Below are 26,339 nucleotides of genomic sequence, written 5' to 3' on the forward strand. Positions count from 1 at the left end.
TCAATCTTGCATAGTTTTCCATGGAATAAACACATTGCAATTTATTTATATATATTATTGTTGATGAAATTTAATATTAGGGTTATTTCTTTGTTTCTTACTATTACCGATAATGCTGCAGTTGTGAATACACTGTGGTACACAAATTTTTGGTGCTTATCCATTGGTTATATAACAGAAATAAAATTATTACATCTTGAATCACACATACATTCATCTTTAGCAGTTAATGTGAAAGAAACTTCTAACGTGGTTGCTCAAACTTATATCTTCACCAGTTGTATGTGGAAGTTTTTTTTGCTTCACGTTATTACCCAAAATTAATATTATTAGTTTTTATGGTGGGTATTAGGTAGTACCTATTTGTAGTTTTAATTTTTATTTCTCTTGTGAGAAATGACATTGAACACTCTTATTTCTGTTTATTTGCCATTTGCATTTTCTTTACCAAACTCTTTTTCCAGTATGTCATCGAATTTTCCATTTGGTTTTCTATCTTAAAAAAATTGATTTGTATGAGTACTTTATATGTTTTGTGTATACTCCCTTTGTTTTATAGGTATGTTTTGCAGATGTCTTCTACTCTATAGCTTGCATTTGCACTCTCTCATAGTATCATTTACTTTATTTTTGATTTCAGTGAAGTTCAAGTTATTGTTTATTCCTTTTATTATTAGATTTTCTTGTCCTATTTAAGAAATTCTTTCGAGGGAGACAAGATGGTGGACTGAAGCCAGCTTTCAACGGAGGCTCCCGTCCAGAAGGAGAGTTAAGGGACAGGAATTTAGTAGGTGTCCTGGTGGACTTGAGCCTCACCAAGAGAGAAGGTTGAAGAACGTACATCAACACCGCTGAGGCAAGCTGTGATCACAAGGACGCAAACAAAAGGTACAAAATCCACCACCAGGCGGACGGGAGTCCCCTTCCCCCATGAGACTGGCTCAAGAGCCCCACAATTGAACAAGCGGCAGAAATTAAAGGCCCTCCCACTACACTCCAGGGAGAGACCTTCTAAAAACTGGACGTACCTCCCCTACTGGGGTGCCGTGGCGTTCTCCTGCCGGACATAGGGCTGAATAAAACTTTGGGAATCCTTTGCCGGCAACCCTGAATCCCCGGCGCTCCCCTCCCGCCCACTGAGGTCTGGAGGCCTGTCCCCCAGGAATTTGGATCCTTGGGTGATTTCTCACGGGGAGTGGACAGTCCCCGAGTTGCGACTGGTCAGCATTGACTCTGAGGTGCGTGAATGAGGAGAGGGCACCGGGCTGAAGGGGAGTCACGCCTTGGCGGCACTTCCCTGCGGTGCAGTGCACCAACCCTCTCTGGGGGGCACAAGACTGAATAAGACTCTAGCTTCCCTGCTGAGAGCTGAGAGCCCCTACTCTCACTCGGGGTCTGAGGGCCTATCCCCCCGGAGTTCGGATCCTTGGGTGATTTCTCAAGGGGAGTGCACAGTGCCTGAGCTGCGTCAGGTCAGCGCCGACTCTGGGACACGTGAGCGAGGAGAGGGCACTCTGCTGAGGGGAAATCAAGCCTTGGCGGCACTTCCCTGCGGTGCAGTGCAGGAGCCCTCCCCGGGCCTGTAGTGTTGCGTAAAACTGAATGAAACTCTAGCTTCCCCCCCGCCCACTCCCAATCGGGGTCTGGGGGCCCATCCCCCAACAGTTCTGATTCTTGGGGGATCTCTTGAGGGGTGTGGACCCAGCACAAACTGCGGCCGCTCAGTGCTGACTCTGGGGCGTGGGACAGAGGAGAAAAGGGTCACCTGAGTGCCCACACCAGAGCAGCAGTTCCCTGGAGGTAGATCAACAGCCGTTTTTTCTTTAACGGCAGAACGCTCACTTCTGGATATTCTGAGGCCACACCCCCTGTCTCCCTGGGCAACCAGAGGAGGCCACCGGTGAGCAGGGGATTTCCTGACACGGCTCACAAACCCGGGAAACTTCCAGGGCAGGGCCGACCCAGAGAGGTGATCGAACGCAAATCTCCAGCAGCAAAGACGTTTGAACTCAAAACAGCCCGTCTTCTGTAGGCGATTTCGACAGGAACAGAGACAGAACCCCGCAAAGTTGTCTGTTCTGTTCTGTTCGGTTCTGTTAGCAGCATCCATCAGGGATGGGGCTAAGCCTGAATGAACACCTCCTTCCCATCACCTGCATCAAACACTCAAAGATGTCAGGCCCCATCTCCTCCTGCTAGATAGCGGCAGTCTGCGGGGGCCTGGCAGACTTCCTTGTGATTCAGGCAGGTGCAAACCCCTGGAGTGTCTGTTCACTGCAGGCAACTGGGTTAGCCATCTGCAGAGATACCAGTGACTGGGTCCGACGGAGGGGCAAAGTGGGGAAGGAGACGTCAACCTTCCTAGACTGCTCTGTTTGCTGGGTGGCTCCTCCTGACTCCACGCTGCACTGGGGTGAACCGTGTCAGAGGGGTCACCAGGCCCTTGTGATCAAGTTCCCAGAGACCTCTTGAACTCTCCCACCCGAGACAAGTGCCGATTGAGACAGCGGATTTGGACCTTTTGAACTGGGCTAAAAGACTGAAGACTTTTCAGGCGGTGCCCTGGGTGTGCGATTGTAGGAAGGTTTGATTCTCCTTTTCCAACTGGGGCCAGAGGTGGGCAGGCGGGGTGACTTAATTGCTGATTTTTCCACACAGCTGAGACTTCAAGCCAGAGTAGAAGTTGCAATAGGATCGAACAGAAACCAGCTGAAAGCAAGACAGAACCACTTTGCTCCACCCACCAGACAGGGCCCCAGTTTCTCAGGCCACAACACTGTACGGGCCCTCGATAAAACCCCAGGGGAAAAACCAAAGGGAGTAAAATAACCATGGGGCGGAATCAGCGGAAAAACTCTGGTAACAGGAATAACCAGAATAGATTAACCCCCCCAAGAAAAGATACGGCAGATATGATTGAAGATCCCATTCATAAACAACTGGCTGAAATGTCAGAAATCAAATTCAGAATTTGGATTGCAGACAAGATTAATAAAATGGAATTAGGAATTCGAGGAGAAATTCAAAAATTGTCTCAAGAATTTAACGAATTTAAAGACAAAACCACCAAAGACTTAGACACACTGAAACAAGAACTTACAGCCCTCAAAGATATGAAAAATACAGTAGAATCCCTCAGTAACAGAATGGAGCAAGCAGAAGAAAGGATTTCTGACATTGAAGATAAAGTCTTCGAACGCTCCCAATCTCTCAAAGAGGAAGAGAAATGGAGAGCAAAAATGGATCACTCACTCAGAGAACTCTCAGATAATTCGAAAAAAAGCAACATAAGGATTATAGGAATTTCTGAGAAGGATGAAGTCGCCTCCAAGGGCACAGAGGCCCTTCTGCATGAAATTATGAAAGAAAATTTTCCAGACATGCCTAGAGAATCTGAAATTCAGATAGCAGACAGCTTCAGAACCCCAGCACGATTCAACCCCAATAAGTCATCCCCCAGACATATCATAATTAGCTTCACTAAAGTTAACATGAAAGAGAAGATTCTCAAAGCAGCCCGGCGAAAGAAAACTATAACGTACAAAGGTAAGAATATTAGAATAACTGCAGATCTCTCTGCGGAAACTTTTCAAGCCAAAAGAGGCTGTCATCAACTTTTAATCTCCTAAAGCAAAAAAACTTTCAACCCAGGATCTTGTATCCAGCTAAACTGAGTTTCATCTATGATGGAGAAATTAAATACTTCAATGACATTCATATGTTGAAAACATTTGCCGTAAGTAAACCAGCTCTTCAGGATGTTCTCAGACCTATCTTCCACAATGACCAACCCAATCCTATACCACAAAACTAAACTCACTCAGAAACTTTGTATCAAACTCCAACTTCCACACTGGCGAAAGGATTAAAAATGTCCACTGGACCTTTGAAAAACTCGATACCCAAAATTCCACCAGACTTATCAATACTCTCCATCAATGTGAATGGCTTAAACTGTCCTCTAAAGAGATATAGGTTAGCTGACTGGATACAAAAACTCAAGCCAGATATCTGTTGCATACAAGAGTCATATCTTACCTTAAAAGACAAATGCAGACTCAGGGTGAAAGGATGGTCATCCATATTTCAGGCAAATGGTAATCAGAAAAAAGCAGGTGTTGCAATTTTATTTGCAGATACAGTAGGCTTTAAACCATCAAAAGTAAGGAAGGACAAGAATGGTCACTTCATATTTGTTAAGGGTAATACTCAATATGATGAGATCTCAATTATTAATATCTATGCACCCAACCAGAATGCACCTCAATTGATAACAGAAACTCTAACAGACATGAGCAACTTGATTTCCTCCAGCTCCATAATCGTTGGAGATTTCAACACTCCCTTGGCAGTGTTGGATCGATCCTCCAGAAAGAAGCTGAGCAAAGAAATCTTAGATTTAAACCTAACCATCCAATATTTAGATTTAGCAGACATCTACAGAACATTTCATCCCAACAAAACTGAATACACATCCTTCTCATCAGCCCACGGAACTTACTCCAAAATTGACCACATTTTAGGTCACAAGTCTAACCTCAGTAAATTTAAAGGAATAGAAATTATTCCATGCATCTTCTCGGACCATCATGGAATAAAACTTGAATTGAGTAACAATAGGAATCTGCATACCCATACAAAAACATGGAAGTTAAATAACATTATGCTGAATGATAGCTGGGTCAGAGATGAGATTAAGAAAGAAATCGCCAATTTTTTGGAACAAAACGACAATGAAGACACAAACTATCAGAACCTCTGGGACACTGCAAAGACAGTTCTAAGAGGGAAATTTATAGCACTGCAAGCCTTCCTCAAGAGAACGGAAAGAGAGGAAGTTAACAACTTAATGGGACATCTCACGCAACTGGAAAAGGAAGAACATTCCAACCCCAAACCCAGTAGAAGAAAAGAAATAACCAAAATTAGAGCAGAATTAAATGAAATTGAAAACAAAAGAATAATACAACAGATCAATAAATCAAAAAGCTGGTTTTTTGAAAAGGTCAATAAAATAGATAAACCTCTGGCCAACCTAATCAGGAAAAAAAGAGTAAAATCTCTAATATCATCAATCAGAAACAACAAAGATGAAATAACCACAGACTCATCAGAAATCAAAACAATCCTTAATGAATATTACAAAAAACTTTATTCTCAGAAATATGAAAATCTGAAGGAAATAGACCAATACTTGGAAGCGCGCCACCTTCCAAGACTTAACCAGAATCAAGTGGAAATGTTGAATAGACCCATATCAAGTTCAGAAATAGCATCAACTATACAAAACCTCCCTGAAAAGAAAAGCCCGGGACCAGATGGTTTCACATCAGAATTTTACCAAACCTTTAAAGAGGAATTAGTACCTATATTACTCAACCTGTTCCAAAATGTAGAAAAAGAAGGAAGACTACCCAACATGTTCTATGAAGCAAACATCACCCTGATCCCCAAACCAGGAAAAGACCCAACAAGAAAAGAAAATTATAGACCAATATCACTAATGAATATAGATGCAAAAATATTCAACAAGATCCTAACAAACAGAATCCAGCAACACATCAAACAAATTATACATCATGACCAAGTTGGTTTTATCCCAGGGTGTCAAGGCTGGTTCAATATACGTAAATCTATAAATGTAATTCAGCACATAAACAAATTAAAAAACAAAGACCATATGATTCTCTCAATTGATGCAGAAAAAGCTTTCGATAATATCCAGCATCCCTTCATGATCAGAACACTCAAGAAAATTGGTCTAGAAGGGACTTTTCTTAAACTGACAGAGGCCATCTACAGCAAACCCACAGCCAATATCATATTGAATGGAGTTAAATTGGAATCATTTCCACTCAGATCAGGAACCAGACAAGGCTGCCCATTGTCTCCATTGCTTTTCAACATTGTAATGGAAGTTTTAGCCACCGCAATTAGGGAAGAAAAGGCGATCAAGGGTATCCATATAGGGTCAGAAGAGATCAAACTCTCGCTCTTCGCAGATGATATGATTGTGTATCTGGAAAACACTAGGGACTCTACTACAAAACTCCTAGAAGTGATCAAGGAATACAGCAGCGTCTCAGGTTACAAAATCAACATTCATAAATCGGTAGCCTTTATATACACCAACAACAGTCAAATTGAAAAAGCAGTTAAGGACTCTATCCCATTCACAGTAGTGCCAAAGAAGATGAAATATTTGGGAATTTACCTAACAAAAGATGTGAAAGATCTCTATAAAGAGAACTATGAAACTCTAAGAAAAGAAATAGCTGAAAATGTTAACAAATGGAAAAACATACCATGCTCATGGCTGGGAAGAATCAACATTATCAAAATGTCCATACTACCCAAAGCAATATATAATTTCAATGCACTCCACTGTCATATTTTAAAGATCTTGAAAAAACATTACTTCGTTTTATATGGAATCAGAAAAAACCTCGAATAGCCAAGACATTACTCAGAAATAAAAACAAAACAGGAGGAATCACACTACCAGACCTCAGACTTTACTACAAATCGATAGTGATCAAAACAGCATGGTATTGGCACAAAAACAGAGAAGTAGATATCTGGAACAGAATAGAGAACCAAGAGATGAATCCAGCTACTTACCGCTATTTGATTTTTGACAAGCCAATTAAAAACATTCAGTGGGGAAAAGATTCCCTATTTAACAAATGGTGCTGGGTGAACTGGCTGGCAACCTGCAGAAGACTGAAATTGGACCCACACCTTTCACCATTAACTAAGATAGACTCTCATTGGATTAAAGATCTAAACTTAAAACATGGAACTATAAAAATACTAGAGGGGAATGCAGGGAAAACCCTTGAAGAAATTGGTCTGGGTGAGTATTTCATGAGGAGAACCCCCCGGGCAATTGAAGCAGCTTCAAAAATACACTACTGGGACTTGATCAAACTAAAAAGCTTCTGCACAGCTAAGAACACAGTAAGCAGAGCAAGCAGACAGCCCTCAGAATGGGAGAAGATATTTGCAGGGTATATCTCTGACAAAGGTTTAATAACCAGAATCCACAGAGAACTCAAACGCATCAGCAAGAAAAAAACAAGGGATCCCATCGCAGGCTGGGCAAGGGATTTGAAGAGAAACTTCTCTGAAGAAGACAGGCTCAAGGCCTTCAGACATATGAAAAAATGCTCATCATCTTTGATCATCAGAGAAATGCAAATCAAAACTACTTTGAGATATCATCTAACTCCAATGAGACTAGCCTATATCACAAAATCTCAAGACCAGAGATGTTGGCGTGGATGCGGAGAAAAGGGAACACTTCTGCACTGCTGGTGGGAATGCAAATTAATACATTCCTTTTGGAAAGATATATGGAGAACACTCAGAGATCTAAAAATAGATCTGCCATTCAATCCTGTAATTCCTCTGCTGGGCATATACCCAGAAGACCAAAAATCACAACATAACAAAGATATTTGTACCAGAATGTTTATTGCAGCCCAATTCATAATAGCTAAGTCATGGAAAAAGCCCAAGTGCCCATCAATCCATGAATGGATTAATAAACTGTGGTATATGTATACCATGGAATACTATGCAGCCTTAAAGAAAGATGGAGACTTTACCTCTTTCATGTTTACATGGATGGAGCTGGAACATATTCTTCTTAGTGAAGTATCCCAAGAATGGAAGAAAAAGTACCCAATGTACACAGCCCTACTATGAAACTAATTTGGGGCTCTCACATGAAAGCTATAACCCAGCTACAACTTAACAATAGGGGTAAGTGGGAAGGGGGTGGGTGGGTAGAGGGAGGGGGATGGGTGGGATCACACCTGTGGTGCATATTACAGGGGTATTTGCGAAACTTGGTAAATGTAGAATGTAAATGTTTTGGCACAGTAACTGAGATAACGCCAGAAAGGCTATGTTAACCACTGTGATAAAAATGTGTCAAATGGTTTATGAAGCGAGTGTATGATGCCCCATGATCATATCAATGTATACAGTTATGATTTAATAAAAAAAAAAACAGAAATTCTTTCCCACCCCATGATTATTAAAATAATCTTAGTGTTATTTTCCAGAAGGTCCATTGTTTTAAGTTTCACATTTAGAACTTCGAACTACCTGAAATTGATTTTATGTATGGTCTGAGGTAGGGATTATGTTTTTTTTTCCTTCATGTGGCTTGGTTTTAATACAGGATATATACTGTTTATATGAGATATGACTCAATGTGATAAAGATGTCAGTTATCTCCAAATTAAATTTAGTGTAATCCCAGTTAAAGTGTAATCCCAGTTAAAAGACCAGCAAGTTTATTGGTGGAAATTGACACCCTGATCCCTAAATTCATTAGGAAATGCACAAAACAAAAAATATTCAAGAAATTCTTACAGAAAAATCAATGTAGGAATTGTGTTTTATGAGATAGCAAGATTTATTGTGAATTGCAGTAATTAACACCAGATATTATATATACAAGGATAGTCAAACAGACCAGTAAGACAAAAATAAAGTTCAGAAATAGACATGTACAAGTAGTCACTTGATTTGTGACAAAAGTGATGTTACCGAGAAGTAGAGAAGGGACAGTCTTTAAAAATACTTAATTTTTTTTTTTTTTTGGTGGGGAGTACAGAATTTATTTTATTGTTCTGAGTCTGGGTTAAAATACTTTAATTTTAATCAAGTATAATAATTGAAGTACAGAAGGTAGTAAGTTGTACTTAGATATTTTAGATATGTGCCATTTTAAAGTATGCTATTCTTTAATGTTTTGTGATTTTGATAGTTGTAGAAGTAAGGGAAGGGTCTGTTTAAGGTTCACAGAGGTTTTTTATATTAAAGCATATAAATTAAAGTGCATTGCTCTAAACATCTGTCATCTGGTGGAGTTTATACCATTATGATAGTAGCTTATCTTGATTGCTGACAGAATTTCTAACCAAACAAACAATGACTTGAAAACTTACTTTGAGATGAACATAGAACAAATATTATGGGGCTACTGAAGGTATAAAATATTGTTTATCATTCTGGAGACCATAGAATTAACATGTGATGATCAAATCAGCACACAGCAAATGGGAAGGAAAAATAACAGATGCTAGAAAAATGATTGATTAGTTATTTAATGGAATAGTACAAAGTAGGGAAGTACTTCTCCAAGAAGGAGGATTTGTGTTGAGACTTGAAATCTGGGTGGGATTTAGAGAAATGAGTGGGAGGATGTAGGGTTATTGGTGTTGTAGATGGATATGAGAGCATGAAGAGATGGGGAACTGAATAGTAGGTTGATATTTTTGTGTTTTTATGCCCTGGTGTGGGGTGTATAAGTGCAGAGGCCAAAGGCAGAGTGGATTAGAACACATATCGATGAATAGTGGGAGATAGTCTGGGTTGATAGACTGGGCCCACATTAGGGAGAAACTTAAAAAACAAGAAAGACATTCCAATTTACATAAAAGTCAGGAGACAGCTGAGACTCCTCTGTCCTGTTTATCAGCTTATCTTCAGTGCATAACAGAGTGTGTGACACATTATCCGTACTCAGCAGATATTTGTTGACAGTATCAAGGGAAAAATAGTAAGATTCAGAAAGAAACAGCTGGTCCCTGCCTCAGTTTAGGGCAGATAACTCCTAATAGACTGACAGTCCCCTACTTGTAGTTGCTGCCACCATTAAGATAATTGAAACCATAATGTGCAAGTAATTATGATCTTCACAGGAGGAATGTTTCATTGAGCAAGTACTGGTCATTAATTTCCATTGTAAGAAGCCCAAAAAGAAAACAGTTCTTTCTGAATTCTACTCTCTGGCCCCAGTTGTGTATTTTAAGGGACTACAAATATTTCCAACCCAGGGAAATACTATGAGATTTACCACTTTTTTTTTTTTTTTAAAGAAGAGAATCAATAATAAATAGTGCTTCTGGTCATGAGCATTTAGTCGTCTGCCTCTCTGCACATTCAAGGTTAAGTTAATAAAATGTTGGTGAAGGTCTAAGGTTCCATCTGTTCATTCTCCTACTATAGAGAAGGACAAAGTAAATACCTTACCCTGCAGGTTCCAGCTCATCATGCCTTACTAATCATCTCTCCCCTCTAGTTGCCACCTGTCCTGGCTCCAGCTCAAAGGCCCTAGTGGAAACCTTCAGGGAAAGGTGAAATCTTTCATTAGAGCCTCCCCAAGTCCCCATCCCTGTTTCTTCACTCCTTCTTGCCTAAGATTTCTTTATGAGGGGTGAGTGGGATATATCTAGTCAGTTATTGGCACAAATGGTGCTCTGTTCCTGTCCTCTGCCTACAGACATCAATGAAGCTGCACAACAGCTCATGGAATCTCCAAGCTGGAAAGAAGAGATGTGAGATAATGTTTCAGCTCCAGAATTTTGCAGGTGAAGAGATTGGGTCTGACAGACTGAATTGCCCCAGGGCACTCAGCTAGTGAGTGGCAATGGTGGGGCTAGGGCTGACCTCTGCCCTTAGCCTGCTGTATTTACTTCCCATATTGTCTTGAATCCTGGCTTATTGCCTGTTACTTTGCAGCTATTATTTTTGCCTTGGTTTGAAATCAAAGCCACACGCTCGTTATGAGAGTCTACAAGGCTGATGATCACTGCATTACACACAGTACAATCCCTCTGATGGAAGTTCCTCGGTTTGTCAGGTAGGCCAGGCAGCCTTCCAAGATGAATCAAACACTTGTGACTCGAGGCACTCTCTGTTGAAAATGACTCCTCTTCAAGACATGTGGCCCTAGACGAAGTTTATGCAGAGGGAAGATTCTGAACAACACAAAGAATGTTTCTTTTCTGAAAACTTCATTGTCATTTTTGAGGAGTTTACAAATAGAGCCCTTAAGCTGACAGGCTCTCAAAGTGATGGGCTGCATTACAGGAAGCAAGGCAGAGCAGCTGGGAAATCAAAGACCAAAAAGGAAATGCAAATACATGAATTTTCATCACCTTGATTAGTGTGAACAAGTTTGTCACCAATATTTGATAGACCATTAAATTTGGAAAGGACGTGGAGCCCAGTTTCCCTTTTTTTCCCCAGGGTAAACCAACAGAAGCCCAAAGAGGACAGATGACTTTTTTTAATGGTTGAATTGGGACTGATACCTTTTGTCTAAGATTCCTACACTAGTGTTCTATTCATTATGTTTGGATTAAGAATAAAAAGCTTATATGAAAGTGACTTTGAGTTGTCCACAAATTTATAATAAAATATACCTTCAAATCTTGCCACCTAAGTTTTTAAGGTAAACTCTCACATTTTTCCTAAACGGAACATGATTCTGACATCACCGAAGTCCCTGAAAGGAGGCATGTACTAAGTTTTCTGAGAATTTTTCTGCTTGCCTCAAACCTCAACAAAAGAAAAAAAAAAAGACAAAGAAAGAAAATATAGTTTAATGTGATTCCTGGAAAACAAACAAGTACTTTACTTGGCACAATTGGTCAATTCTCTGCATGAAGAAAAAGTGGAGAAAAAAGATATCTTATCATTATGAGGACTCTGTCACTAGGAGAAAGTAACCCAATTCCTCCAGAATGGGTGGTATCACTAGAGGTGAGCTAATTTGTTTCCCTTCTCCTAAAGCACTATATACATGATTCTAGATATATTTTTGTTATTATTAAAACTTTTAGAGAAGATTATATATATATATATATTTTATTGTTGGGGATTCATTGAGGGTACAATAAGCAAGTTACACTGATTGCAACTGTTAGGCAAAGTCCCTCCTGCAATCATGTCTTGCCACCATAAAGTGTGACACACACCAAGGGCCCACCCCCCTCCCTCCATCCCTCTTTCTGCTTCCCCCCCATAAACTTAATTGTCATTAATTGTCCTCATATCAAAATTGAGTACATAGGATTCATGCTTCTCCATTCTTGTGACGCTTTACTAAGAATAATGTCTTCCACTTCCATCCAGGTTAATACAAAGGATGTAAAGTCTCCATTTTTTTTAACAGCTGAATAGTATTCCATGGTATACATATACCACAGCTTGTTAATCTATTCCTGGGTTGGCGGGCATTTAGGCTGTTTCCACATTTTGGCGATTGTAAACAGTCTAGTACAAGTGTCCTTATGATAAAAGGATTTTTTTCCTTCTGGGTAGATGCCCAGCAATGGGATTGCAGGATCAAATGGGAGGTCTAGCTTGAGTGCTTTGAGGTTTCTCCATACTTCCTTCCAGAAAGGTTGTACTAGTTTGCAGTCCCAGCAGGAGTGTAAAAGTGTTCCCTTCTCTCCACATCCATGCCAGCATCTGCAGTTTTGAGATTTTGTGATGTGGGCCATTCTCACTGGGGTTAGATGATATCTCAGGGTTGTTTTGATTTGCATTTCTCTAATATATAGAGATGATGAACATTTTTTCATGTGTTTGTTAGCCATTCGTCTGTCATCTTTAGAGAAAGTTCTATTCATGTATCTTGCCCATTGATATATGGGATTGTTGGCTTTTTTCATGTGTATTAATTTGAGTTCTCTATAGATCCTAGTTATCAAGCTTTTGTCTGATTGAAAATATGCAAATATCCTTCCCATTGTGTAGGTTGTCTATTTGCTTTGGTTATTGTCTCCTTAGCTGTACAGAAGCGTTTCAGTTTAATGAAGTCCCATTTGTTTATTTTTGTTGTTGTTGCAATTGCCATGGCAGTCTTCTTCATGAAGTCTTCCCCCAGGCCAATATCTTCCAGTGTTTTTCCTATGCTTTCTTTGAGGATTTTTACTGTTTCATGCCTTAAATTTAAGTCCTTTATCCATCTTGAATCAATTTTTGTGAGTGGGGAAAGGTGTGGGTCCAGTTTCAGTCTTTTACACGTAGACATCCAGTTCTCCCAACGCCATTTATTGAATAGGGAGTCTTTCCCCCAAGGTATGTTCTTGTTTGGTTTATCAAAGATTAGGTGGTTGTAAGATGTTAGTTTCATTTCTTGGTTTTCAATTCGATTCCAAGTGTCTATGTCTCTGTTTTTGTGCCAGTACCATGCTGTCTTGAGTACTATGGCTTTGTAGTACAGACTAAAATCTGGTATGCTGATGCCCCCAGCTTTATTTTTATTACTAAGAACTGCATTAGCTATACGGGTTTTTTTCCGGTTCCATACAAAATGCAGAATCATTTTTTCCAAATCTTGAAAGTACGATGTAGGTACTTTGATAGGAATGGCATTGAATAGGTAGATTGCTTTGGGAAGTATAGACATTTTAACAATGTTGATTCTTCCCATCCATGAGCATGGTATGTTCTTCCATTTGTTAATATCCTCTGCTATTTCCTTTCTGAGGATTTCATAGTTTTCTTTATAGAGGTCCTTCACCTCCTTTGTTAGGTATATTCCTAGGTATTTCATTTTCTATGAAACTATGCTGAAGGGAGTTGTGTCCTTAATTAGCTTCTCATCTTGACTGTTATTGGTGTATACACAGGCTACTGACTTGTGGACATTGATTTTATATCCTGAAACATTACTGTATTTTTTGATGACTTCTAGGAGTCTTGTGGTTGAGTCTTTGGGGTTCTCTAAATATAAGATCATGTCATCAGCAAAGAGGGAGAGTTTGACCTCCTCTGCTCCCATTTGGATTCCCTTTATTTCCTTGTCTTGCTTAATTGTATTGGCTAGAACTTCCAGCACTATGTTGAATAGTAAAGGTGACAGAGGACAACCTCGTCTGGTTCCAGTTCTAAGAGGAAAAGATTTCAGTTTTACTCCATTCAGTAAAATATTGGCTGTGGGTTTGTCATAGATAGCTTCAATTAGTTTTAGAAATGTGCCACCTATGCCTATACTCTTCATTGTTCTAATTAGAAAAGGATGCTGGATTTTATCAAATGCTTTTTCTGCATCTATTGAGAGGATCATGTGATCTTTATTTTTGCCTCTATTTAATATGGTGGATAACGTTTATGGACTTGCGTATGTTAAACCAGCCTTGCATCCCTGGGATGAAGCCTACTTGATCATGATGAATGACTTTTTTGATGATAAGCTGTAATCTATTGGCTAGGATTTTGTTGAGAATTTTTGCATCTATGTTCATGAGTGAGATTGGTCTGAAATTCTCCTTTTTGTTTGGGTCTTTTCCTGTTTTTGGTATCAGGGTGATGTTTGCTTCATAGAATTTGTTGGGGAAGATTTCTTCTTCCTCAATTTTTTGGAATAATTTCTGCAGTACAGGAATAAGCTCTTCCTTGAAGGTTTGATAGAATTCTGGAGTGAAGCCATCTGGACCAGGGCATTTTTTGGTTGGAAGCTTTTTTATTGTTTCTTTGATCTCAGTGCTTGAAATTGGTCTGTTCAGGAGGTCTATTTCTTCCTGGCTAAGTCTAGGGAGAGGGTGTGATTCCAAATATTGATCCATTTCCTTCACATTGTCAAATTTCTGGGCATAGAGTTTCTGGTAGTATTCAGAGATGATCTCTTGAATCTCTGTGGGATCAGCTGTTATTTCCCCTTTATCATTTCTGATTGAGGTTACTAGAGATTTTACTTTTCCATTCCTCGTTAGTCTGGCCAATGGTTTATCTATTTTATTTATTTTTTCAAAAAACCAACTCCTTGTTTCATTAATTTTCTGAATGATTCTTTTGTTTTCAATTTCATTGATCTCTGATTTGATTTTGGATATTTCTTTTCTTCTACTGAGTTTAGGCTTAGATTGTTCTTCTTTTTCCAATTCCATAAGATCTCTTGTGAGATTGTTGATGTGCTCTCTTTCTGTTTTTTGAATGTAGGCATCTAAAGCGATGAATTTTCCTCTCAAAACTGCTTTTGCAGTATCCCACAGGTTTTGGTAGCTTGTGTCTTCATTGTTGTTATGCTCAAGGAAGTTAATGATGTCCTGTTTTATTTCTTCCTGCACCCATCTGTTATTCAACAGAAGATTGTTTAATTTCCATGCCTTTGGGTGGGCTTGAGCATTTTTGTTAGAGTTGAGTTCCACCTTTAGTGCCTTATGGTCTGAAAAGATACAAGGTAAAATTTCAATTCTTTTGATTCTGTTGATATTTGTTTTGTGTCCCAGGATATGATCAATTTTGGAGAATGTTCCATGGGGTGATGAGAAGAATGTATATTCTTTATCTTTGGGGTGGAGTGTTCTATATGCGTCTATCAAGCACAGTTGTTCTAGGGTCTCATTTAAATATCTTATATCTTTGTTTAATTTCTGTTTAGAGGATCTGTCCAGCTCTGTAAGAGGAGTGTTAAAGTCCCCTGTTATTATGGTATTATCAGATATCATATTGCTCAGACTGAGTAAGGTCTGCTTGAAGAATCTGGGAGCATTTAAATTGGTGCATAAATATTTAGAATTGAAGCATCTTCTTGTTGTAGTTTTCCCTTGACCAATATAAAGTGACCATCTTTGTCTTTTTTGACTTTAGTTGCTTTAAATCCACATGTATCTGAAAATAAGATTGCAACTCCTCGTTTCTTCTGAATTCCATTTGCCTGAAAAATTGTCTTCCAACCCTTGACTCGGAGCTTTAATTTGTCTTTTGAAGCCAGGTGTGTTTCTTGCAGACATCAAATGGATGGCTTGTGTTTTTTCATCCAGTCAGCCAATCTATGTCTCTTCAGTGGGGAATTCAAGCCATTAACATTTATTGAGATAATTGATAAGTGTGGTAGTATTCTATTCGTCTTATTTTGTGAGAGTCCATTGCTTAGTTTTATCTTTTGCATCAGTGTGGAGGTTCGGTTCTGTTCTTTGATTTCTGAGTTCTTTGCTGCTGATCCATTGTGGTGGTCAGTGTGTAGAACATGTTGAAGTATTTCCTGTAGAGCTGGTCTTGTTGTGGCGAATTTCCTCAATGTTTGTATATCCGTAAATGATTTGATTTCTCCGTCAATTTTTAAGCTTAGCTTAGGAGGATACAGAATTCTGGGCTGAAAATTGTTCTGTTTAAGTAGATTAAAGGCAGATGACCATTGTCTTCTTGCTTGGAAAGTTTCATTAGTGAAGTCTGCGGTCACTCTGATGGATTTACCCCTGTAGGTCAACTGGCGCTTACTCCTGGCAGCTTGCAGAATCTTTTCTTTTGTCTTGACTTTGGACAGGTTCATCACAATGTGTCTTGGAGAAGCTCGGTTAGAGTTGAGGCGACCTGGGGTCCGATATCCCTCTGAAAGCAGTATGTCAGTATCTTTGGTGATGTTTGGGAAATTTTCTTTTACAATATTCTCTAGTATGGCTTCCATTCCTCTGGGGCATTCTTCTTCCCCTTCTGGAATTCCTATAACTCGTATGTTGGAATGCTTCATAAAGTCCCATAATTCTGACAGTGAACATTCTGCTTTCTCTCTCTTCTTTTCTGCCTCTTTTACTATCTGAGTTATCTCAAAAACTTTGTCTTCTACCTCTGAAATTCTTTCTTCTGCATGGTCTAACCTGTTGCTGATACTTTCCATTGCATCTTTAAATTCCCTAATTGACTGTTTCAGTTCCTTCAGCTCTGCTATATCCTTTTTATATTCTTCGTATTGTTCATCTCTTATTTGATTCTGTTTTTGGATTTCCTTTTGGTTATTTTCCACTTTATTAGCAGTTTCCTTCATTGTTTCCATCATTTCTTTCATTGTTTTCAACATGTGTATTCTAAATTCCCTTTCTATCATTCCTAACATTTCTTTACAGGTGGAATCATCTGCAGTTGCTACCTCATGGTCCCTTGGTGAGGTTGTTCTAGACTGGTTCTTCATGTTGCCTGGAGTTTTCTGCTGATTCTTCCTCATGAGTGATTTCTTTTATCTGTTTCCTTGCCCTAATTTTCCTTTCACTTCCTCTTGCTCTTTAAGTTCTTGTGCCTGTGGACTAAGGGTTACAGGACCAGAAGGGTGAGAAGGTTGAAGAGCAAAAAAGGGATGAAAGAAAGGAGGACCGCGTGATAAGAAAAAAAACAAAAATAGAGAAAGGAGAAGGGGTGGGTATAAGGAATATTGACAAAAAGAAGAGAGGCACAGAAAGAGGGAGACAGAGCAATACAGGTGTACAGTGGGGTACTTTGACACAACCTTACAAAAACCCCACCTTCTGGGGGTGCCCAGTTGGGTGATTCCCTTGAGGTCAGCAACTGTTTGCTAACCTGATCAGACACAGTACCCCACCTCCACCAATTGAGAGGAAAGACAAAAATGCTATAAATTAAACCAAAACAAGCAAACAGGAAACTTTACGGGGATAATATTGGGTGAAAAACCAAATGATAGCGGTAGAAACACTAGCAAAAATGAAGTTGTAGTTATTAAAAAAGGCAGCAATGGGAAATTATAATTAAACTAGAAAAATTGAGAAAGAAAAAGGATCTGTATGGAAAAGATTGAAATTAAAAAACAAAAGAACATCAACAATGTCAAAATAAACAAACAAAAAAAAAGAAAAAAACACAACCAAAAACAAAGCAGTTTGTATATGTTATTGAATATTGTCTGGGCAACACGTGGTCTTCTGGGGTATGAGATGTTAATCGCAGTTCTGATACGACTGGAGGCTGCTGATTTCTCAAACCCCAGCAGGTAGACACCCTAAATCTCTCTTCAGCCCACTTAATAGGCTCTTTGAACTTGTAAACTTGCTGAGCAGAAGCTTTCCCAGTAAAGTGCTTCTTGCTGGAATCAATGCTGAAGTGGCTATCCACTTACCCAGTGTGCCAAAACCGGTCTCACTCTGCCCCTGAGGGTTAGGGCTGCAAGGCGGCTCAGAACCCCACCCTTTAGGCTACTTGGTTGCTGGATTACCAGCTCCCACCCGTTTCTAGCTCTGCGACCCTGAGGGCGGAGCTTGCTGGAGCAGATCGCTCACAATGGCTCCGTGTGACCCACCGCCAAACACTATTAGCTCCATCTGGCTCAGTGGCTCAGACTGGGGCCCTAGACAACGGCCAAAGTTCTCCGCACTCCTGCTCAGGCCCTCCCCAAAGCAGTTCAACTCAGTGCCATGTCCAAGGACACCAAAACAGTTCACAGGTAAGGCCTTTCTGGTTTGCAGTCTCACTGCTACTGAACTTACAGTTGCAGGCGGGTTTAGACGGATTGAACACACGTGACCACTTGCCGTTTTTCCACTGTTTTAGTCCTCCTCTTGGAGTCCAGAAGTCTCTCGCTGACTCCCTGTATCCTCATAGGAGTGATGATAGGCAGATCCCACCAGCCAGAGATGCCTGGAGTCCTATCTCCCCAGACTCACGGTGCCCAGATGCAAGGAAGCTGTTACTCAGCCACCATCTTGCTCCACCTCCTCGAGAAGATTATATTTTATTAGTCAACTCAGAATTCTGAATTCCCAGATCTGCCTCCCACATTATAAAAAATAAATAAATACATACAGAAGTAAACACCAAACGCTCCAGGATCTCATTCACTCATTTTTCTCTGTCTTGATAAATAGCATCACCATTCCCAGTTGTTCAAGACAAAAACTCTAGGACACAACCTCACTTTCTTCCCCTTTCCTACCTCCTCCCCTTTCTCACCACTCACCTGTTGCTTGTCACTAAAATGCATTTTTTTTTTTTTATAGAGACAGAATCTCACTTTATCACCCTCAGTAGAGTGCCGTGGCAGCTCACAGCAACCTCCAACCCCTGGCCTTAGGCAATTCTCTTGCCTCAGCCTCCTGAGTAGCTGGGACTACAGGCACCCACCACAACACCCAGATTTTTTTTGTTGCAATTTGGCCAGGGCCGGGTTTGAACCCACCACCCTTGGTATGTGGGGCCAGTGCCCTACTCCCTAAGCCACAGGTGCTGCCCACTAAAATGCATCTTAACTGTGTCCACTCCTCTCTCTCCCCTCCTTCCAGTCCAAGCCACCATCAAGCCCCCTCCCACTTACCCTTCCACACTAACTCTCTAGCTGGCCTCTCTGCCTTTGCTCTCACCCTGCTAAAACACACTCGCCACACGGCAGACATCTCTTAAAAACACAACTCAGATTCTTCCTGGATCCTGCTTAAAAACATCCACGGGCTTCTCAATGCCTTGCACTCTCTGTTTCCAACATTTCCTGGATTAAAGCATGTTTTTCTCAGTTCTTTACAAGGTTGGATCAGTTTGAATGTCATGTTTTCAAAGAGGATCTCTTGGTTTAAGCTAAGAGTAGCTGGTGTCTCTTCTGTTCAAGTTCTGTAATATCTTCTGGAGAGCTTCTGTTTCTTAAATGTGTCTTTCTTCCTCATTATAATGTAGGTTGTGTCCTAGTACCTAGCTTAGTAACCCCACATGGGCCTATGGTAAGTCTTCAATGCAAGTACGTTGCCTGTTGAGCAAAGAAATGGGCAATATTAGGTCAGATCGTGCATCTCCTATGTGCCACGAAAAGGTGCCTTATAAATATGTTATAGTTCATCTTAATCTTAAAGATGGGCTCAATTTCTTTCCATTTTGTACATGGAAAACATGAGACACCAAGAAGTCACAAGCAACTGGTAAATGGCACCTGTGGGATTGACATTGACGGAGTGAGTAGCGTCAGGGACCTTCTTCTCCCTGACCTCCTTCGTCTTTACAGATTGGACAGTAAAAGAGTTCACCAGAGGTTACAGAAATGAGACAGCTGGGGTTCCTTTGGGGACTTTCTGTGAAGTGAAGTCCTGGTGGATGCACACGTGGTTGACCACCCTGTGCCTCTCCTCTGGTTTTTCCAGCTCGCACCTTCCTCTCCTAACAGTTTCTGACCTGCATTCAAATATTTTTTCCATCTCTTTTAGGGCTGTCTCCCTGTAGGGGCTGTGGATCAGAAAAGGATGAACAGGCAGAACAGGTGGGGTCCTGTGCCTCATTATCTTCATCTGAAGGATCCCAGGAATGATCTCCAAAGTCCATTTCTAGGTTTACAGTGTTCTGGCTCAGAAGGTGTTTGACAGAGACCTTGACTGAGGTTTCCTCAGGGTCTTCTGGACTGTGTCCTTTCTGCCCATTTATTTATTTCATACATCTTATATTAGCTTAGAAAGACATTATAAAAGAGACCAGACACACTCTTGTGGTGCCAAGGCATTTGGCAGCCTAGGTTAGGTTCTGGGATTTCTCTTCCCCTGGAAATGTGTGAAGTATACTCATTCATTCTACATCCGTCTGACAAGTGATTGCTGAGTGCCAGTAGTGCTAAGTCCTGCATCAGGAATTGGGAATATACACAGTCTGGACCCTCCTGGAGCCAGTACAGATACAGTTATTCTTAAAAGAGAAATCACACAAATAAATGTAAGATTATAACAGTGACAGGTACTATGAAAGGGGAGTATATATTGCTATGAGAAGAAATATTAGGATAGGTTAACTGAATTAGGAAAATTAGTGGGGACTTCTTTGAAGAAATGTACACTAAGATCTAAATGATAAATAGAATTCACTAGAAAAAGAGGAGGTACATAAATTGTTCCAAAGGGAATGACTTGCAAAGGTCCTGCAGCAGGAGTTGGGCTACCATATTCTGGGACTAAAAGATCAGTGAGACTGTTGTACAGAGAGCAGACATCTCCTGAAAGAAGGCACAGAAGAGTTTTCTGCCCCAGAAAAGGAGAGGGTAGAACTGATAATTGGCAGGAAAAAAGATGTCAGTGGTCTAAGACATTGTGACCTCCCACAGAAGACTATTTCCATCTAGTTGGACCTCCATAGACATAGTTCTTTCTTTTTTTTTTAATTAATTAATTTTTTATTAAGTCATTTGTACATAGATCATGAATACATTTATGCCATTATGATATTCAATGTGTTGATATTATACAAATTGGAGGAGAAGATTTTATTACAGGATTCAGAGCTTGAGTAAATATAGTTAAATTTAAATGATGTAATTATAGCAATTAAGTGTGAAACAGGTAGGACATTTCCAGGATATCACATCATGTAGACAAATTAATAGTCAATCAAGGGCTTGAAATTTTTCTTGATTTTTAACATGTATTTTTTTTTTTTTCCTGAGGCAGTATTTTACTTTGTCACTCTCGGTAGAGTGCTGTGGCATCATACCTCACGGCAACCTCAGTAAAGACAGGGTTGCATTTAATAGACAAAACATTTAGGCAATAATTGAGCAAAAGAATCCTAGCATATTTCTAACATTAATGGTAATTTACCTTCGGTATTTGTTTTCAACAGTAAAGATCCAGCTTGAATATAAATTTTATTTAGTTTAAGTATGAAGAACATAGTGCAACTGTACAGATAGTGATATAGTAAATTGTGATATATTAAATAATTGGGCTATTTTGATGAAGAAAAAAATTGCCATGATTCCTCTGCTTTTCAACATTTCATATGACTTTGGGGGGGCAGATAAAAAGCTGTGGAATTGTTCAACCTACTTTGTAACTAAAGAAGCAAAATTGTGTAATGGAGTTTGTTTTTTTTAATAATGCACATTATTTTTATTTAGTGTTTTCGCAGACATAGTTCTTTCTTAAGCAAGAAGTGAAAGCTGTAGCTGGGAGAAGGAGCAGTTAAAGTCCATAAGGTTTGTTGTTGTTGTTGTTTGTTTTTTGTCTTTTCTGTGCAGTTGTGTTGGGGAGATTGCTTTAGAAACAAGGAGAAAGTCTCCATCAATTGTCAATTGGCAGCAAGGCCTAGACATGAGGAGTCCCGAGAAGAATTCATTCTTGTCCTGCCCTGGCTGGCTGTGCAACAGGAGACAGCTATGTGTGTTCTGGCAGAGTGCCCACCCCAATCAACCAAATGAAGATGTACAGAATGAATACAAAGCATTTTCTAGCAAAAGACAGGACCAAGAGCCAGAAGGCATGGCCTTCCAAATGTTCTGAGAGATAAGTCAAAGTTTGTTTTCTTCTGTAGAAACAATACAATCAACAGAGGCTGTACGTTCCAGAATAAAGTTTAGAAAAAAATAAAAAGATGTGACCTGAAATAGCAGTCATTACCCATTCTCTCCCCATTCTACACAACTCACACTGGATCAGTAACCCAAATGACTTTCTTTTCTCATTTAGTCCCTAAATGGAAAACTCTGACATGGTTGTAAGGTCAGAGTTAATGTGTAGGAACTGAATTCTGCTTCACAATTGCTCAGAGGACCCACAAGCTTAAAACCAACTGCCTACTTTACAGATTCTCTATAATTCTCCACGGCAGAGGAGATTGTTGAGAGAGTTGCTGGACTTCTAAGCAAAAATATACCGCTGTCTCCATTTTGGGAAATTTAAGATGCAAGGCAGGTCAGCCCTTTTGTGAAGTATAAATGTTAGTGTGCTAAAAAAAAAAAAAAAAAAAAGAAAAGAAAAAGAGAAAAAGGAAACTGCTTGACAGTTATGTTTAAGAAGTTTAAGAATCTGGCATCTATATATTTTTCCTTCACTCAAAGAGCTCAAAATTGGCTTAAGTGGAGTTTAATTGAAAAAGTTCACCTCAAGAGTGTGATTAAGACTGGAAAATTTTAGCCAATAGGGGGATTTTTTTTTTAATAAAATTATGACTGAGTGGAAATAGTGCTATAATGGAAGTCTGTATGTAATGGGCACTGTTAAAATTACACGTATGTATTTGGGCATCCACAGGTAAGTTACAAGGTTCCAGTTCTGTGACGGGTTTCTGGTGATATTATAAGCTGCAGGCACAAGGCTCAAATCATCCAAATTCCTAAATAGAATTACAGTTAGACTCAAAAATATTCCTGCCATAATTACACATCAGGCACAGTTGGGGTCCCGTCCATGCACAGACTTTGCCAAGGTAGTAATGGGTAATCTAATTCACATGCAATGGAATCATAGGGCATTAAAATAGGAAGAGGCTTCTGATTTCCTGGTTTGTCTTCACTCCTAAATTCTCAAGGATAACAAACACAAACCCAGCAACCTGCCAACCCAACTGCCGAGAGGTTCCTTGCAGCTACAAAGGTTTAGGAGGGAGGTTTAAAACTCAAATCCCTTAGTCCACTGTTTTTCCTATTTCACCGCTTTGATCTCCTCTGGTCTGCCTCTAGCCTGCAGCTGATAGAGAATTTGAGAATTTGTATGTAAGAGGAGTGTAGGGCATCAATGTGGACAAGGCAAAGGAGAGGATAGCTGGAGCAATGCTTCCTGGGGGTCCAGCAGTTCTGTGATGCTGCCCCAACAAGCTCTCAGCTGAGGCCAGCATGCTGGTGGGCACATCTCACTCTCCGGCATCAGGGGTTAGAGCATAGGGCTTGCAGCTGGGTTTGCCTGCAGACACGGGGCTCACCACAGACTGTGTGTTCCTGCGGGATGTCTTTAGGGTAACTCAAGTAGCTACTGAGAGCTACAAATGGTTACTAGACTTCATTTCTTCTACTAGTTTCAAATCAGTATTGAGTATATGGGATGCTTATTTTTCCATGCTTGAGATATTTTACTAAGGAGAATGTCCTTCAACTCCATCAGACACAATTTGGACTTTTTCTAACAAATGCAAACAATGTAACCTAATTGTATGTACCCTTATATTAACCCAAAATAAAAATAAATAAAATAAAATCCCTTAATTTCAAGATCCATCAGTGCCCTGTGGACTCTGTCTAGGAGGGTCACCCGCTTATCTTTACTGAGCAGCTCACTCAGCTTGTTGAATAGTATGTTTATGTGTCTTTTCAAATTTGGAAAGTTTTCATCTATTATTTTTTCAAGTACTTTGTATACTCTCCTTCTGAATGCCAGTAACACAAATAAAGGACCTTTTGTTATGGCCTCACAGGTCCCTATGGCTCTGCTCATTCACCCCCTTCAATCTTCTCACTTACTCAGAATGGGTAATTTTTATTTTCTATCAGCAGTTGACTGATTCTTCCCTCTTTCCCCTGGGCTGTTGTCAAACCCACTTGCTGAGGTTTTCGTTCCGGTATTTTTCTGGTTTGTTCCTTTATTTTTTGGTATTCATTGTATTTTTCAGTTTTAAAATTTCCATTTGGTTCTAGATCTTTGCTTTCTGTTGGTTCTATGTTGTAAGTATGTTTGTATTTGCTCATTGAAGCATTTTTATCACAGCTGCTTTAAAATCTTTGTCAGATTATCTTAATATCTTTCCTTATCTTAGCATTTTTTTTTTTTTTTACGTATTTTGAAATCTCTCTGGTTGTTGGTATGATGAATGTTTTTTGGTTGAAAACTGGACATTTTGTATTATGTCATGGGACTCTTGATCCTATTTAAATTTTCTGTTTAATTCTGACACTGCTCCAGCAGAGGAAAGGGGTTGTCCACTTTTTCTTATGCTAGAAGGAGAGAAAAGTCCAGGTTTCCCACTTGGGCTCCACTGACACCAGCAGATGGGGGCTCCTCCTCGCTGCAGGGTTGGGTAGGGGTCCAGCTGTCCCTCCCGCTGTGTGGAGGACACTGAAAAGGTCAGGGGGCTCATTACTGTCCCACAGAGATGAAGGGCCTAGTTCCTTACCTGGCTCTATTTGGCACCCCCTGAGGGGGGAGGGGCATGATGATGTTAGGGGGCTGTTATAACCTCATGGGATGGGTAGCAGTCTAGGCTTCCCACCCAGCCTCTGATGATGGGAAAGGGGCCCCCACCTAGCCTCTGATGATGGGGGAAGTAGTATGGGGGTGGGCCATAGTTCCTTTCTGTGGTGTTTGACTGGAGCAGAGCACTTACTGCCTCAAAGGTTTCTGTCTTGGTGGGCCGCCCCTTTCCTGATCCTGTGGTTAGCTTGAGCAGGCTTTTACTGGAATCTTTTTGTCTGAGCCCAGCATGATTCCTGGTTGCAGCCTTCTTTTACTGCAAGTCTGGGATATGTGAAGCTGAAAGAAAACCTAGAGTACCCGCCACCCTGTCATTCCTCCCGTTCTAAGGTCAGTGGGCAGTTGGCCACTTTCTCTTCACCTTTCAAAGTCTCTTGGAATGTTAGCTTTATATTTAATATCCAAGGAATTTAGTTGTGCTGAGAAGAATAGAAAAAATATTTACTTCATCTTCTTAGAAGCAGAAGTCATTATTATTTTACATTCATGTAAGGGCCAACGTGCAGCATGTGATACAAATCAGTTTACAACTTCATTTTTTCCATGTAGCATTGTGATTTTGAGAACTATTTGACACTGTGGGTTGGGGGGCACCTCCCAACTATAGGGTGGGATGGGTCCAGCTCCCTGTTCCCCACAAAGGCTATGGGTGAACATCTAGGTTATACTTCACTTTTGATAGCTGCTGATCCAGGTAGAGGACCAATGAGCTGGTTTAGTGTAGCACATGCAGATGTGAATGAACAGCCTTCATGATCTGGCATTCGCTTGACTCACAGGAACTATATAATTTGTTTAATTGATGTGTTTTCTTTGTGACTAAATATGTATTTTAATGGTCTATTGGGTAGTGAATTGAAATATAAGTAGGAATGGGAGGGGGTTATAGCTTATGATGACTAACAGCACTGAGCTAGGACCAACAGCCAGGAAAACACAAGAAAAATTACCATTATTATGACTGTTGGACTGTTCTGTTATGTGTCAAATATCATCTTATTTATTTCTCCCAACAGGTACATGAGGCATCATTCCTCTTATTTTAACCAATGGGAGCATGAATTCATAGGAGAAAAATGACTTTCTCAAAGTCATCCAGTTAATATTTGTCAATTAAGTCTATTCTGCAAAATCTTTAAGGTAAAAAAAGCTCCATCTTGAATGATAGAAACAAACAGAAGACTTATTATTTCATATGATAAGAAACCAAAAACATCTTTCATTCAGTAACTCAGTGGCATCATCAAAATCAAGATCCAAGTTCATTCCCTCTTTTTGCTCTGTCAAGTTTAGCTTGTCAGCTTAGTTTTCCTCAAGGGCACAAGATTGCTGCAGTAATTCCAGGCATTGCATGCAGAAGAAGAAGGTATCTCTTTATGTGTGGTATAGGTGCTTATGTGTTTCCTGTAAACCACAAACATTTTTATTAGGAGTCTTCCAACAGAAGGATGATGGGAAGATGGCGGACTGAAGCCAGCTTTCCACAGAGGCTCCCATCCTGAAGGAGAGTTAGGGGACGAAAATTTAGCAAGTAACCTGATGGATTTGAGCAACACCAAGCGAGAAAGTTGAAGAACACACATCAACCCCGCTGAGGAGAGCTGTGACCACAAGGAAGCAACACCAAGTGAGAAAGTTGAAGAACACACATGAACCCCGCTGAGGAGAGCTGTGACCACAAGGAAGCAAACAAAAGGTACAAAACCCATCACCAAGCGGACGGGAGTCCCCCCTCCCCCACCTGATCAGCTTAAGGGCCCCACAAATAAAAGGGCAGAAATCAAAGGCCATCCCACTACACTTCACAGGAGAGACCTACTACAAACTGGACCTACCTCCCTTACTAGGATGCCTAGGCATTCTCCTGCCAGGCATAAAACT

Source organism: Nycticebus coucang, chromosome 18 (genome assembly GCF_027406575.1).
Source record: "Nycticebus coucang isolate mNycCou1 chromosome 18, mNycCou1.pri, whole genome shotgun sequence".
Lineage (NCBI taxonomy): Eukaryota > Metazoa > Chordata > Mammalia > Primates > Lorisidae > Nycticebus > Nycticebus coucang.